Raw genomic sequence first — 15,426 nt, 5'->3', positions numbered from 1 at the left:
TCTGGATTATCTAAGAGAAAGGACTGACATGGATTCACTTCATACATCTGACATTTATGTACCACGGGGATAAAGGGATAAAAGTTTCCATCCTCCTCCAGTTACTTACAGACTGGAAACGGAGAGTGGTCAGGAGAGAATTGCAATACCATGTAATCCGTGCTACAGCAGCAGTGGATGGAGTGTGACAGAGAAGCATCAAGGCAGGACACCTAAGCGAGCACGGGAAGGGTCAGGGAAGCCTCCAGAGACAAACCTTTCAGAATTACACAGGGAGGGAGTTAGTGAAAGACTGTTCTGGGAAGAGAAGCCAGCACATGGAAAGGCAAGAATTCTGACACTGTGGACTACTACTACAAGTTGTCTCATGTGGATGAAGCACAGGGTGCATGTTGGGGAGGGGTAAGAGGAGAGAAAAAGGGATGGGATAGGGTCTAGATCACTACAAAGCTCACTGACAGCTTTACATTTATCCTGAAGACAAGGAAGCACCATTAAAGGATTCCAGTCTGGGATCTTCAGGGCCAGCTTTGATTCTCAGAGATCACTCTGGTAGTGGTGTGGAGGACTGACTGGAGGGAAGGAGGCTAGACTGATGTCAGGGAGGCAGGTGAGGGGCTTTTACAATATCAAGTAAGAAAAAGGGCAACGGCAAGGAGAAGGTACAGGAGGACAAAGATCCCTGGGGAGACTTAAGAAAAAATGGACTAGGTTTGGAAAAGTTAAATACTGCATAAGACAGGGGGTGGGTAAGGAAGAAACAGAGGTCTAGGATAGCCCCTAGGTTTCTCATTTGGGCAGAATGGCAGAGCCATTTGCTAAAATGGGAACCGGAACATCAGTTTTCAGACATGTTGAATTTGGGATGAAGATGTCCAGTGGACAGCCTGGAGCTTAGGATGTCTGAGCTGGGACAGAAGTTCAAAAGAACAGCAGCAGGCATTATGTCCCGAGTGCTATATCATTCTATAAGCATCATAGTCCAGAGAAATGTACTAAGTGTGTAGGGAGGCCTGTGGGGGCGGAGGTGGGTGCCAGGCACCTCACTCATGTTGTCTAATATGATGCCTCTGCAACTCTGTGACAAAGCCATCATCATCCCATTTTACAGGTGAGAAGACTGAGGATCAGAGGGTCTCAGGTTGGTAAGTGGACAAGTCAAGAGTCAAACCCAGGCCTCCTAATGCTAGAGCTGACTCTTTTGCACCAAGCTGCATAAGTGGTATCATTTTATAGTCACTCCATATACAAAGATCCAAATTAATCAAGTGGACTTAAAAAAAACAAATCTCACTTTAAAATAGTCTTCAAGCTCCAAGGTACACATAAGGACTAGGTGGTGGTGGTGGTTGTGTGCCATCAAGTCAATTCCGACTCATAGCAACCCTACAGGACAAGTAGAACTGTCCCATAGGGTTCCCAAGGCTGTAATCTTTACAGAAGCAGACTCGCCTTCCCAAGGCTGTAATCTTTACAGAAGCAGATTGTTCCCTCCCCTTACTCCCACCCTCCCTCTCCCCCTCCCCCACCCCTCGCAGAGCAGCTGGTGGCTTCTAACTGCTGACTTTTCAGTTAGCAACTGAGTGCTTACCCACTATGCCACCAGGGCCCATTGAAGACTAGATAGTCAGCTCCAATTTCACTAAAGTATCCTGGATGTTGGGAAAATCTGAATGATAGGCAACTTTTAAAGGAAGGGTTGATGTGAATAATGTAGGCATCAACAGTACTTAAGATGTGATTGATTCTTGATCTGAGAAAATAAGGGTTTTATGAAATATAGCATCCTTAAAGCCAATCCTGAGGCTGGTCTTGATCCCACCATTAATACAGGGCTGTGCCTTCAGTTATGCCTGCCTTAGCATAGCTCTTGCACATAGCCAGCTGTTGGCAACGGTTTATTCACCTCTCCTCTTCTCAGCCAAAACTTGAAACCTGGTGATCATGTAGGAGGACACCTTCCCAGACTGACGCAGCTTCTCCATGAACTATGGTACAGCCTGTACCTTGCTTTGTAATTTTACAATAGCGTTCATAAAAAGGATGACGAGAATAACGAATAATTAAGTGCTCTATGCACGTCTGTTTTGAGCAATGGCCCAGACAAGTCACACTAACCAAATACGGGCTTGCCCAGAGTTTTCCTTAGGTCAAGAAAAGAGAATGAGAGAGAAAACACCAGCACTCATGCACAACCTTGCTGGTTCATCAGAAGGCGGATTAACTTTTGACAACAAAGACTAAAGCAGAACGTGTATGAGAGAAACAATGGCTTTGGAATGTGATACCGTTTTAGTAGTTCAATGGCATTAAGGAGTACTTACTTACCTCAAGGGCCTATTTTGTCTGCCAAAGACACATACTGCTTAGAAAGGTGGTTTCATGTCTTGCAGGTTCTTCACATCTAATTCCAAAGCCCTTTGGTTTCCAATCTACACTTAAGACCAGACTCTGCCACTACTCCCATACATAAGATTCTATCTTCCTAAACTTCAGTTGCATGCATTGTAGATTTAAGGCAACAATACCTGCACAACACTGCTCTGCCCAGCTCATGATGGCTGCTATGATAATTAAATGGGGTAATACAGGAGAGCACAGTGTACACTGGAAACTATACCTCTGAGCTACCTTCATGAGACTGGTATCAAATCTCATTAAGGGGACATGGTTGGCTCTAGATGCAGTCTATTTCTTTAACTGAGGATTTAAATATACATTTTAAAACACAATGAACATTTAAAAATACAGTCAAAATCACTCTTATTCAATAAAAGTGATCCAATACAGTTTGTTTTTGTTTTTTTTTTTCACTGGTCTTTTTCCTAAAAGAAAAAAAAAAATCCTAAAATCAGAGAAGACTTACACGCTCCAGACATATATGTGAAAAATGAAAAAAAAAAAAAAAGATTATAAAGAAACGTATTTCTCAAAAAAAAAAAAGTCACCTATTTATATTGGCTCAAATTGAAGACTTTTTGTAGTCAGTTCTTTAAAATCTTTCTAATCTCATGCAGATGAGAGTAAATGTTCTAATTCCTAGATAATATGCACTTTTTTTTCTTTTAATGTGATGGATTTTTTAAAGAAATTTTGTTCAATGAACTTGATCAATTCACATTAATTTAGCATTTATTTCTTGAGCATCTTCCCATTAACCAAAGCTAAGTGCCATAGGACAAAGGAAGATAAGGAAAACATTCTTTGTTTATAGGAAGATTACAGTCTAACAAGGCTGAGATAGGCACACAAGTTACTGTAACGTGATAAGGCTCATAAGAAAGGTCAAAAGGAAGAGACACCTACAACTGAAGGAACTAAGAAAGATCTTACAGAGAGGTAAAATGAGAAAAGGATAGAGGGAAACAATTTAGTCTCTCAGGTAGAGGTAAACCTGAGCACAAGCAAAAAAAAGTAAAGCAGCAGGATAACCAGGAAGTGCTCAGCAGCCATTCAGCAATTCAGTTTGGCTGACGTGAAGGTTGTTGTTGGTAGCTGCCACTGAGTTGGCCCTGAAGGTTGTTGTTGGTAGCTGCCACTGAGTTGGCCCTTGGCTCACGGGGATCCCGGGGATCCCGTGCACAGCAGATCAAAACTATGCTTGGTTCTGCGCCATCCCCATGATCGGTTGCAGATCACACCATTGTGATCCACTGGGTTTTCAATGGCTGATTTTCAAAGTAGATCCCCAGGCTTTTCTTCGCAGTCTGTCTTCGTCTGGAATCTCCGCTGAAACCTGTTCAGCATTGCAGCAATGCATAAACCTCCACCGACGGCCAGGTGGTGGCTATGCATGACAAGCACTGGCTGGGAATCGACGCCAGGTCACACAAACAGAGAGGGCGAGAGTTCTACCGCCGAACCACCACCGCCCCATGACAGGAGGGTACAAGAGTTTAAAGATTTTTGCTACAGCAGACAGCATGTGCTTGTTACTAAAAAGACACAACAAAGAATAGTTCTTAGCTAATTCATACAGTTGAAAATGAAGATACCAACTCCTGGCAGAGGGGGAAAAAAGTGGAGTGGAGAAAAGGTATATATGAAACAAGATGGACCAAATGTTCATAATTGTTGAAGCTGGAAGTATATATTCCTCCACTTCTTCATATGTTTGAAATTTTCCATTAAAAATAGCTAAAAAAGAAATGAAGGCTGATTGATCTAGGGAGCTAGTCAGCTGATAGCTTCTCAGGTGACAGTGTTAATTAATTCCTTGAAGAACTTTCTAACCCCTGGGTCAACCGGAGGGAGAGAGAAGGGTAATAGGTCGGAACAGGCTCCACAGGGGAAACAGGCTCAGCACAATGTGGCTAAAACTCCGTGGGCATGCTGTTATCAGCTCCCCTGTGCCTCACACTCTTCACTTGTCTCTCAAGTAACAGGGCTCAGGTACTGGCAAGTTGGTGGTAAACTGGTCAAAGGCAAATGATGGCAACTCTGTCCTTAATGATGTTGTTGTTAGGTCCCATCGAGCTGGTTTTGACTCATGGCGATCCTATGCACAACAGAACAAAACATTGCCCAGTCCTGCGCCACTGTGTCAATCCATCTCATTGAAGGTCTTCCTCTCTTTTGCTGATTCTCTACTTTACCAAGCATGATGTCCTTCTCCAGGGACTGGTCTCTCCTGATAACACGTCCAAAGTACGTGACTCGAGTCTCCCCATCCTCATTTCTAAGGAGCATTTTGGCTGTACTTCCTCCAAGACAGATTTGTTTGTTCTTCTGGCAGTTCATGGTACATTCTTCGCCAATACCATAATTCAAAGACATCAATTCTTCTTAGGTCTTCCTTATTCATTGCCCAGCTTTCACATGCATATGAGGCAATTGAAAATACCATGGCTTGGGTCAGGCACACCTTAGTGCTCAAGGTGACATATTTGCATTTAACACTTTAAAGAGGTCTTTTGCAGCAGATTTGCCCAGTGTAATGCATCCTTTGATTTTCTGAGTGCTGCTTCCATGGGCTTTGACTGTGGATCCAAGTAAAACGAAATCCTTGACAATTTTAATCTTTTCTCCATTTATCATCTTTTTTTTTTTTTTTTTTTTGGTCCAGTGGTCAAGGATTTTTGCTTCTTTATGTAGAGGCGTAATCCATACTGAAGGCTGTAGTTTTGGATCTTCATCAGTAAATGCTTCAAATTCTCTTCACTTTCCACAAGCAAGGTTGTGTCATCTGCATATCGCAGGTTGTTAATGAGTCTTCCTCCAATTCTGATGCCACGTTCTTTTTCATATAGTCCGGCTTCTCAGATTATTTGCTCAGCAAGCAGACTGAATAAGTACAATCCTGATGCACACCTTTCCTGATTTAAACCCCGTAGATTTAAAATCTTGCTCTGGTTGAACAACTGCTTCTTGGTCTATGTACAGGTTCCCCATAAGTACAGTTAAGGATTCTGAAATTCCTAATCTTCGTAATGCTGTCCATAGTTTGTTATGATCCGCACAGTTGAATGCCTTTGCAGAGTCAATAAAACACAGGTAAACATCTTTCTGATATTCTCTGCTTTTAGCCAAGATCCATCTGACATCAGCAATGATATTGCTTGCTCAACATCCTTTCCTGAATCTGGCTTGCATTTCTGGCAGTTCCCTATCAATGTACAGCTGCAACCATTTTTGAATGCTCTTCAGCAAAATTCTACTTGTGTGTAACGTTAATGACAAAAGAAAACCAAACTCGTTGCCATCGAGTCAATTCCAACTCATAGCGACCCTGTTAATGATACTGTTTGATAATTTCCACATTCCGTTGGATCACCTTTCGTTGGAATGGGCACAGATATAAATCTCTTTCAAGTTGGCTGGCTAGGTAGCTGTCTTCCAAATTTCTTAGCACAGATGAGTGGGTACTTCCAGCATTGCATCCATTTGTTGAAACATTTTATTGGTATTCCATCAATTCCTAGAGACCGTTTTTTTACCAATGCATCCTTAATTACATGTAAATATCTCTTTAATGTATTATGTGTAAAAAATAACTGCAGGGGTTATTTTTGGTCAGATCAAATGTAACATTTGTTCATGGTAGAAAATACTGATAAAAAATGAAGAAAATTTAAAAGTTAACTGTATCCTACCACCAAGGGAAAATCACTCAATGTTTCAGCATATAGGTAAGCCCACTTTTTGAAAGTTCTCTTTACGCCTCTTGGCTTTTACTAAAGACCTACGTTAGTAACTGTTTTTGGTAATTGAAAGAAATTCGAAGAGGATTTTCACTTTTACAAATAAAGGCATAAAGCAGAAACAGCGTTCAGCATTTGTTTTGCAGAGAGCCATTGAACAGGCAGCATGTACCCTGAGCAGTGAGAGTGGCATTGCCAAGCTCCGTCCCCAGCAACTGCACTCAGCATCTCAGCGTCAAGTGGCCCATAGCTTGAAATGTGTCTGGGAGCATCTGTGCTTTATCTCAATTTATTTTGAGTATTTCTGCTTTTACTATATGTTAATGTTATTTCAGGCTTTGTATATTATTCAGTAGGTTATTTTTTGGGTTTGGGAATGCTTAAAAAGTTTTCCCTTATAAATTAATGGTAATTCTATCTGGGCATATCAAAACAAAAGAAAGCAAGAAGCTAGGACACAGTAAGCAGACATAAAATAAGTTAATACAGTAACTCATATTTGGCTTAGAGACAACAGTCAATATCAAATCCCATAATGAAACAGACCACGGTTGCTTCAACAAGCTCTCCAAACAAAGAATCTTCCAGATAAAGATATACTCCTGGAATTACCAGAGGTAGAATACAAAAGATTAATGTACGTAACTCTCTAAGAGATCAGGAAGCAGATCAGGCAAAATGCAGAATAAGCCAAGGAACACACAGATAAAGCAGCCAAGGAAATTAAGAAGGTTATTCAAGACCATAATAACAAATTTAATAGGCTGCAAGAATCCACAGAGAGACAGCAATCAGAAAGTTAGAAAACTAACAATAAAATTTCAGAATTAGACAACTGAACAGGAAGTCAGACTACAGAATTGAGGAAATGGAAGTCATAATTAGTGACAGTGAAGATAAAACACTTGGTACCAATATATCAGAAGAAAAATCAGATAAAAGAATTAAAAAATAATAATAATGAAGAAACCCTAAGAATTACATGGGACTCTATTAAGAGAAATAACCTGTGAGTGATTCAAGTACCAGAACTGGGAGAGGGAACAGAAAATACAGACAGAATTGTTGAAGATTTGTTGGCAGAAAACTTCCATGACGTCGTGAATGATGAGAAGATACCTATCCAAGATGCTCTTCAAAACTCACATAAGGTAGAACCCAAAAGAAAGTCACCAAGACATATTATAATCAAACTTGCCAAAACCAAAGATAAAGAGAGAATTTTAAGAGGCTCTAGGGATAAATGAAAAGTCACCTACAAAGGAGAGTCAATAAGAATAAGCTCAGACTATTTGGCAGAAACCATGCAGGCAAGAAGGCAATGGGATGACATATATAAAGCACTGAAAGAAAAAAATTGCCAGCCAAGAATCATATATCCAGCAAAACTGTCTCTCAAATATGAAGGTGAAATTAAGATATTTCCAGAAAAACAGAAGTTTAGGGAACTTGCAAAAACCAAACCAAAGGTACAAGAAATACTATAAGGGAGTTCTCTGGTTAGAAAATCAGTAACATCAGATAACCACCAAGACTAGAACACAGGACAGAACAACCAGATATCAATCCAGATAGGGAAATCACAAAAATAAATCAAGATAAAAAAAGGTCAAAACAGGAAAACAGCGATGTCTTTATGTAAAAGATGACAACATGAAATCAATAAAGTAGGACTAAAAAATGTAGTCACAGATCTTTCATATGGAGAGGAAGTCAAGGCAGTACAAATATATATACACACACACATGCTTTCTCCTCATAAAAACAGATCTTAGGGAAATACTCACATGTAACATGTATTTTAATTTTAAAACAGTACTTTATGACATATCATGAAACAGTGTTTTACAGTAACAGCTTACGGGCTGCATAATAGTCCACTAAAAAACAATTTGATCTGGTACTTCTAACCTTCCTCAGAGCTTAAGACAAACATTAATAGTGTTGAACAAAATGTTTTGACTCGAGAGGGCTCTGTTTCTCAACATTATTTCAAGTTAATATATACTGATGGAGTGCCTAAAGGGTGCAAATGGTTAATGTGCTCGGCTGCTGACTGAAAGGGTGGAGGTTTCAGTTCACTGAGAAGCACCTTGGAAGAAAGACCTGGCAATCTACATATGAAAAATCAGCCATTGAAAACCCTAGGGAGCACAGTTCTACTCTGACATATGTAGGGTTGCCAAGAGTCAGAATCCACTCAATGATGGCAACTGGTTGGAGTATCATATACACTAGTTCAGAACTGTGCCAGGAAAATTTGTTTTATTGGGGCAGAATTTGTTTTACTGGGGCGGGGTGGGGGAGGCACAACATTCTTAGTAAGAAATCAACTCTATCTTCCTTTCAAAAGTGTAGGTTGTCAGTTTTTACTCTTTGGTTTTCTTTGTTCTTAAATTGTAAAAGCAACACATGAATGCCGTAGGACATGAAGACATATAGTATTACAAAAAATAACAGGTAAAGGTTCCCTGCCTTCCTTCCACTGGCAAGAGGTGGCTGCTATTAACATTTTGGGATGTCTGACTTCCAAACATTTATAAGGGTATTCTAGCACTCATAGACTGTGTCACCACACATGTACACAACATATATATATATATAAACAAATATGCACATACACATATGTATCCCTGGTAGTGCAGTGGTTAAAGCACTTAGCTGCTAACCAAAAGATCAGTGGTGAGAATCTACCAGCTGCTCCACGGGAGAAAGATATGGCAGTCCGTTTCCATAAAGATTTATAGCCTTGGAAACCCTATGGGGCAGTTCCACTCTGTCCTATAGGGTTGCTATGAATCAGAATCAACTTGATGGCAGTGGCCTAGGTTTCCTTTTTTCTCTACTTACACGCATGTATAATATACACACATATTGTGATGATTTTTCTCCCTTTAAAAAAGAAAAAAAAAATTCCTTTATCCCTGTCCTTAGAATCAGGACAGCTGTTAGAAACATTACGGGTTTTTGCATAAAAACATCCAAAATTCACACAGGGGATTAAATTGCAGGTCCAGTATAATGTCTGAGGTGGCTGCAGAAAGGGAGCTGAGAATAAAGACTCCCACTCACCCTCCATGTCTGTGTCCTCAAAACCTGAACATACCTGGCCTTCCTTTAAGCAACTGACTATAGGTCCTTCTGCAATTGATTCCAAATCCTTTGAAGTTGCTTCTAGCTGTATCGCTCTTGGATACACAGTTCCTGGGGTTCATGCATAAAATCCTTAAGAATTTACTTTACTATGAAACTACTTCCTTGAAGCTCCTGTTCTGATATTCTAGGACCAAAAAAAACAAAAAACCAAACTCACTGCTGATGAGTCGAGTCCAACTCATAGCAACCCTATTGGACAGAGGAGAACTCCCCTCCCCCCCAGAGTTTCCAAGGTGCACCTGGTGGATTAATCGCTATGCCACCAGGGTTTCTATTCTAGGACAGGGGTCTGCAAACTACTGCCTAATGCCTGGTTTTATGGATAAAGTTTTACTAGGACAAAGTCAGGTCTGTCATTTGCATATTGTTTGCTTTCTTGCTGCAACGGCATATCCAAGTAGTTGCAACACAGACTGTGTGGCCTGCAAACCCTAAAATATTTACTATCTGGCCCTTTATATAAAAAAGTCTGCTGACCCATGTTTCAGGGCACAGCGAAAATAGGCCACTTTCTCCCTATCAAAGCCCTGGTGGCCTAGTGGTTAAAAGCTCGGCTGCTAACCAAAAAGGTCTACAGTTTGAATCCACTAGCCGCTCCTCGGAAACCCTATCGGGGCAGTTCGACTCTGTCATATACGGTCTCTGTGAGTTGGTATTGACAGCGACGGGTCCGGTTTTTTTTTTTTTTTCAAATAACACACCCTTAGCTTCCTAGTGCTGCTACAACACAACACAGGTGCCACCAAACCAAAAAAAAAAAAAAAAAAACCCAGTGCCGTCAAGTCGATTCTGACTCAGGTGCCACATGTGGGTGGATTTAAAGTTTAGGGGGCTGGAAGTCCAAATTCAGGGTATGGGATACAGGGGAAGGCTCTGTGTCGGCTCTGGGGGAAGAACCTTGTCTTTTTCAGCTTCTGCAATCCCGACATTCCTTGGTTCTTAGGAAATCTCCACATGGCATCTATCCTAGTCCCATTTGTGCCTGCTTGTCTCTGTGTCTAATCTGCTTTTTTTTATAACTCAGAAGTGTTAGGTTTAGGACACACCCTACATGGATAGGACCTCATTAACGTAACAAAGAAACCCCTATTCCTAAATGGGATTACATCTACAGGTGTAGGGGTTAGGATTCCAACACATATTCTGAGGTGACAAAATTTAATTCATAACACACCCCATATCCAGTGTCTTCATTCAAGCTTGAGTCCTTTTTCCATTAAAACACAAACAAACAAAAAACACCTTGTCTCTGACAGCAGTGATGTTGTGCTGGCAAATATTTAACAACTTGCTCTCAGGGGAGAAAAAGCCTTCATTTGTAGCATTTGCCGATTTCCATGGTATAAATACTTCCACAATGGCTTACTTCAAGCTAAAAAATGTGATGCCGCTGAATGTGGAGCTAGGAAGAGATGCACACAAATGCCTGTGTGAATGAGCTCCACCAAACCACTGGCTCCTTGGGACATCGACAACAAACAGCCCATCCCCTCACTTTAAAGACAGGACACTAAGGCCCAGAGGGAGAAAGTATCTTGCTCAAGGCTATCCCAGACACTGGAACCAGGCCAGGGTTCATTTCCCAGTACAGAGTCCAGCTGCCTCACAGGGGTTACTTCCTCTATAAAAGGAGGACTGGGGGAAAGAAGACAAAGGAAGTTCTTTGCTGGGCACATGGTAAGCACCAAATAAATGTTGGTTTTTATCATTATCTTCACGGCTTGGGACTCTGGCTGTTTAAGTACATGCTTCTGAAGTACACTGCTGCTGGGGGTATTGTTGTACACACAGCAACGTCTTATGTTCTCATGTGAACATTCTGACAGTGGACTGTCTCAATTAACCAAGTTATCCAAGCTTCTAGATTATGAGTTTCAGGGAGACAGGGGTTGCACCTCTTTGTACTAACTACTTTCCCCCGTGTCCTGCACAGACTGGGCACATGCTTTAAGTATGTGAAGAGCAAGCATGGCCTGGAACACAGCAGGTGCTTAGAAGTTAGGTCCCGTTCCCTTCTCCCATCTGTGGACTGAGCAACAACAGACACAGATGCTTGCAATATTTCTAAAGCATCAGCCACAGCATCCAAGCTGCTCCATTACACTGTGAGACACTCTCTGGAGGCACAAAAGGGAGAAAAGAATTGGAGAATTTTTTTCCTTTGACATATTAAGAAAAAAAAAAAAATCACCAGTCGCTGTCTAGTCAATTCTGACTCATGGCGACTCTATGCGTACAGAGTAGAACTGTGCTCCACAGGGTTTTCAAGACTGTGACCGTTTGGAGGCAGACTGCCAAGCCTTTCTTCCAAGGTACCTTTAGGTGGGTTCAAACCATCAACCTTTCGGTTAGTAGTTAAGCATTTAACCATCTGTGCCACTCAGGGACTTCTTGATGTATGTATATATATGTGGCGGGGGGGGGGAGAGAGCGAGCGAGAGAGACGTGTAGATTATGTATCAGAATAGAACTATGTTTCATAGGGTTTTCAATGGCTGATTTTTCATAAGTAGATTGCCAGGCCTTTCTTCCGAGTTGCCTCTGAGTGGACTCGAACATCTAGCCTTTCAGTTAGCAGCTGAGTGCATTAACTGTTTGCACCACCCACAGGATCACTATGAGTCAGAATTGACTCTGATTTGGTTCTATGTATGCATGTAACTTCTATCTTGACCTTGCGCTAAGAGTATGAAGCTTTGGAAAGAATCTGGTGAGGGATCCCACCTACCACACACCACCAGGATGCTGGACATTGCTTCCTGCAAGGGGCTGATCAAGGGCCGCTGAAAACGGAAATTGAAAGAGCACTAAGAACGGGGAAACATATTCCAATAGACTCAAGGCTAACAACCACATAACCACACAGAAATGAACATGAGAAAAGGAAGGTGAAAGTGCATGCCTCCCTGTTCTTTCAGAAATCACGTCTTGACTACTTGGTAACTCTCACACAAACCCCTACACACTTGGCACAGTTTCCCTGCTGGCACTTCTCTGAACCCACTGGTTCTATCTGCCAACTCATTGTGGTAATCCAGCTACACAGACAAGTCAGTTCTGCAGGCGCAGAAACCACTAAGGCATGTGTAAGCCTTGCCTAGTTTTCAGGAGGCCAGAAGGACCCCAATCATCATTTATACAGGGACCCAGTACACAGTTTCCAAAGCAAGTTTGTTCTCAACAAAACAAAAAACAGTTACCATTGAGTTGATTCTGACTCATCAGTAACCCACATGTGTAAGAGTAGAACTGTGTCCCATAAAGTTTCTAATGGCTGATTTTTTAGAAGTAGATTGCCAGGCCTTTCTTCCAAGGCACACCTGGGTGGACTTGAACCTTCAATCTTTTGGTTAGCAGCTGATCACATTAACCATTTACACAGTCCAGAGACTCCTTGGTCTCAAATACCAGAGGTTAATAATGTCCATGGCATGCATCTTCATTCACAGGAAGGGTCACAAACAAGAAGTAGGCACAATGAATTAAGCCTCTGAAGTATTTCCTATACCAGTAGTTCTTAAAGTGTGGTTCAGGGGACTTCTAGGGGTCTGCAAGATCAAAATCATTTTCATAATACTAAAAAGTTATTTGCCTTTACATTCTTACGTTTTCCAGAGCATACAGTGGAGTTTCTAGAGGCTACATGATGTGTGATCTTGCAAGTGATAAGAATCCAGCTGACTTCTATTAAGTCTGACATTTAAGAGATTTACAAACAGGTTAAACAGTGCCATACTTACCAGAGTAACTTGTTTTGGGAAATAGTGATTTTTCATAAAAATATCTTATGCTAACATATACAGGTCCATTATTGTTTTTTAAATAAATTATTAAACATAGTAACAATTCCTTGGCTTTATTTTTACTATGGTGATTATAAACAAACCGCCAAAACGCAACCCACTGCTGAGAAGATTCTACTCTACTCATAGCGACCCTACAGGGCAGAGCAGAACTGCCCCACAGGGTTTCCAAGGCCGTAATCTTTATGGAAGTAGACTGCCACATCTCTCTCCCATGGAGGGAATGGTAGGTTTTGAAACACTGACCTTTGCGTTAGCAGCAAAGTGCTTAACCACTGTGCCGCCAGGGCTCCTTGTAACTCACATAAACAAAAGGTCACTAATTTTTAAAAGTATAAAGCAGTACTGAGTCCAAAATGTTAGATAACTACTGTTTTAGAGGTTGCTTCCTTGTCAGGAGGGTTACGTGGGTCTCTCCTCGCAAGAGCGGGAGGTGGGGAGAGGTGCCACTCCGATGTGCTGGCTGAATTGGGAAGGAGAGCCCCACCAGAGAGCGGCCCACACTCCCTTCCTGGATCCCTGAATCTATCAGACTAGGCTCTGCCCAACTCTTCCACCCAAAGGCGCCTTCCCCTTGTGCCCATTTCCCCTTACCCATTGGTGTGGATTCCCCGATTTGCCCTCACGACCTGGGGGTGAGAACTCCCCCTGTACACCCTCAGGGTCAGGACACCCCAGCAGTCCCCACACCCTGGGGCGTGAGGACTCCCCAGCTGGCCCCACACCCTCGGGACCAGGACTCCCCGGGCGGCCCGCAACACCCGCGGAGTGAAGACTCCCCGGGCGGCCCGCGCATTCTCAGGGTGAAGGCTCCCGGAGCAGCCCGAGCACCCGCGGTGAGGACCCCCCTGGCAGCGCGCACACTGTCAGTGAAGACTCCCCGGGGGCCCGCACAGCCTCGGGGTGAGGATTCCCCGGACGGCCCGCACAGCCTTGGGGTGAAGACTCCCCGGGGGCCCGCACACCCTCGGGGTGAAGACTCCCCGGGCGGCCCGCACAGCCTCGCGGGGAGGACCCTCTGTGCGGCCCGCACAGGCTCGGGAAGGACTCGCTGGACTGCCCGTACACCCTCAGGGTGAGGACTCCCCTGGCAGCGCGCACACTGTCAGTGAAGACGCCCCGGACGGCCGGCACACCCTCGCGGGGAGGACTCTCTGTGCGGCCCGCACGGCCTCGGTGAGCACTCCCAGTGCGCCAGGCACACACTTGGGACGAGGGCTCCCTGTGCTGGCCGCACAGCCTCGGGGTGAGGACTCCCAGTGCGCCAGGCACACACCTGGGATGAGGGCTCCCTGTGCTGGCCGCACAGCCTCGGGGTGAGGACTCCCAGTGCGACAGGCACACCCTCGGGGCAAGGACTACCTGTGCGGGCCGCACAGCCTCGGCAAAGACGGGCAAGAGCCATTTCCAGTGCCCCATACTGCCTCCCGGCGCGGCGCCGGCCGAGGCAGCACGGAGAAGTCAGTCCCCAGGGGCCTGTCCTGCTTCCCTTCGCTCCCTCCCCAGACTCGTCCCCCTCCCCCCACCCTGGCCGCTCGGCGGTCTCAGTCCGGCTCGGGAAAGGTGCAGCGGGCGCGGTGGGCAAGGATCGCACCGACTAGTCTGCGGGGGCAGGCGGCCGTGCTCCCTCTCGGACATCTGTCTGACCGCGTTGGTACTCACAATGGATTGCACCGTGGTGCTCCCGCGACTGGCGAGCCCGGAGCAAGTTGCGAAGCCCGATCCCGTGCGCAGCGCGGTTCGGCCGCCGCCGTCGCCTCGGCGCTCCTCCTCCTGCGCCTTCCAGGGCAGCCGGCCGGGGGCGGGGCGGGGGCGGGGCGCGAGCAGGCCCCGCCCCTCCGTCGGAAGCAGCCGGGGCCTCTTGGCCGGCGGCCCCGCCCCCAGGCGGGCTGGAGAGGCGGCTTCCACCTCCGCGCGTGGTGGGACGGCCGAGGGCTCCGCGGCAGGAAGAGGAGGGGCGCCTCGCCGGGACAGGGCGGCTCTGCGGCCCAGAGCCTGGGATGAGGGTGACTTTCTGCTTTCTTTGGGCTTAGAGTTTAACTGTCCAGCTCGTTCTAGGAAGCGAGCCGAAAAGATGAAGTGCTGCCTGGCTTTTTTTGTTTGTTTTTGTGTTTTTAACGATTTGCCATAAGGGCAGCGGCCTGATTATTCGGCTGCACCGGTACGTGGGGTCATTTTGTCCCCCATCCACCCGCCGCTTTGATTTCTTGCACAAAGCGCGCCAAGCGGTACCGGCGACATGCTGACAGAGTAGGACTTCAGCATTCCCATGGCTTGCAAAGGCAAAGTTTCTGTGTGTGATTGTTATTTTTTTAACGCGTAACAAC

The 15,426-nt window shown here is 44.5% G+C and overlaps 1 protein-coding gene across 1 annotated transcript in view; it reads right to left on the bottom strand.

Moving 5' to 3' along the window:
* ACO1 (aconitase 1) overlaps positions 1-14,879 on the bottom strand; it is a 68,870-nt gene extending 53,991 nt beyond the window's left edge. Inside the window, exon 1 of the mRNA XM_049896818.1 lies at positions 14,762-14,879. The gene's annotated coding sequence lies outside the window, so the exon portion shown is untranslated. The remainder of the gene's footprint in view (positions 1-14,761) is intronic.
* Between the last annotated feature and the right edge of the window lie 547 nt (positions 14,880-15,426).

The sequence above is a fragment of the Elephas maximus genome, chromosome 9 (genome assembly GCF_024166365.1).
Source record: "Elephas maximus indicus isolate mEleMax1 chromosome 9, mEleMax1 primary haplotype, whole genome shotgun sequence".
Lineage (NCBI taxonomy): Eukaryota > Metazoa > Chordata > Mammalia > Proboscidea > Elephantidae > Elephas > Elephas maximus.
Note: the sequence above shows the minus strand (reverse complement) of the source record. Positions and strands in the feature narration are given on the sequence as shown.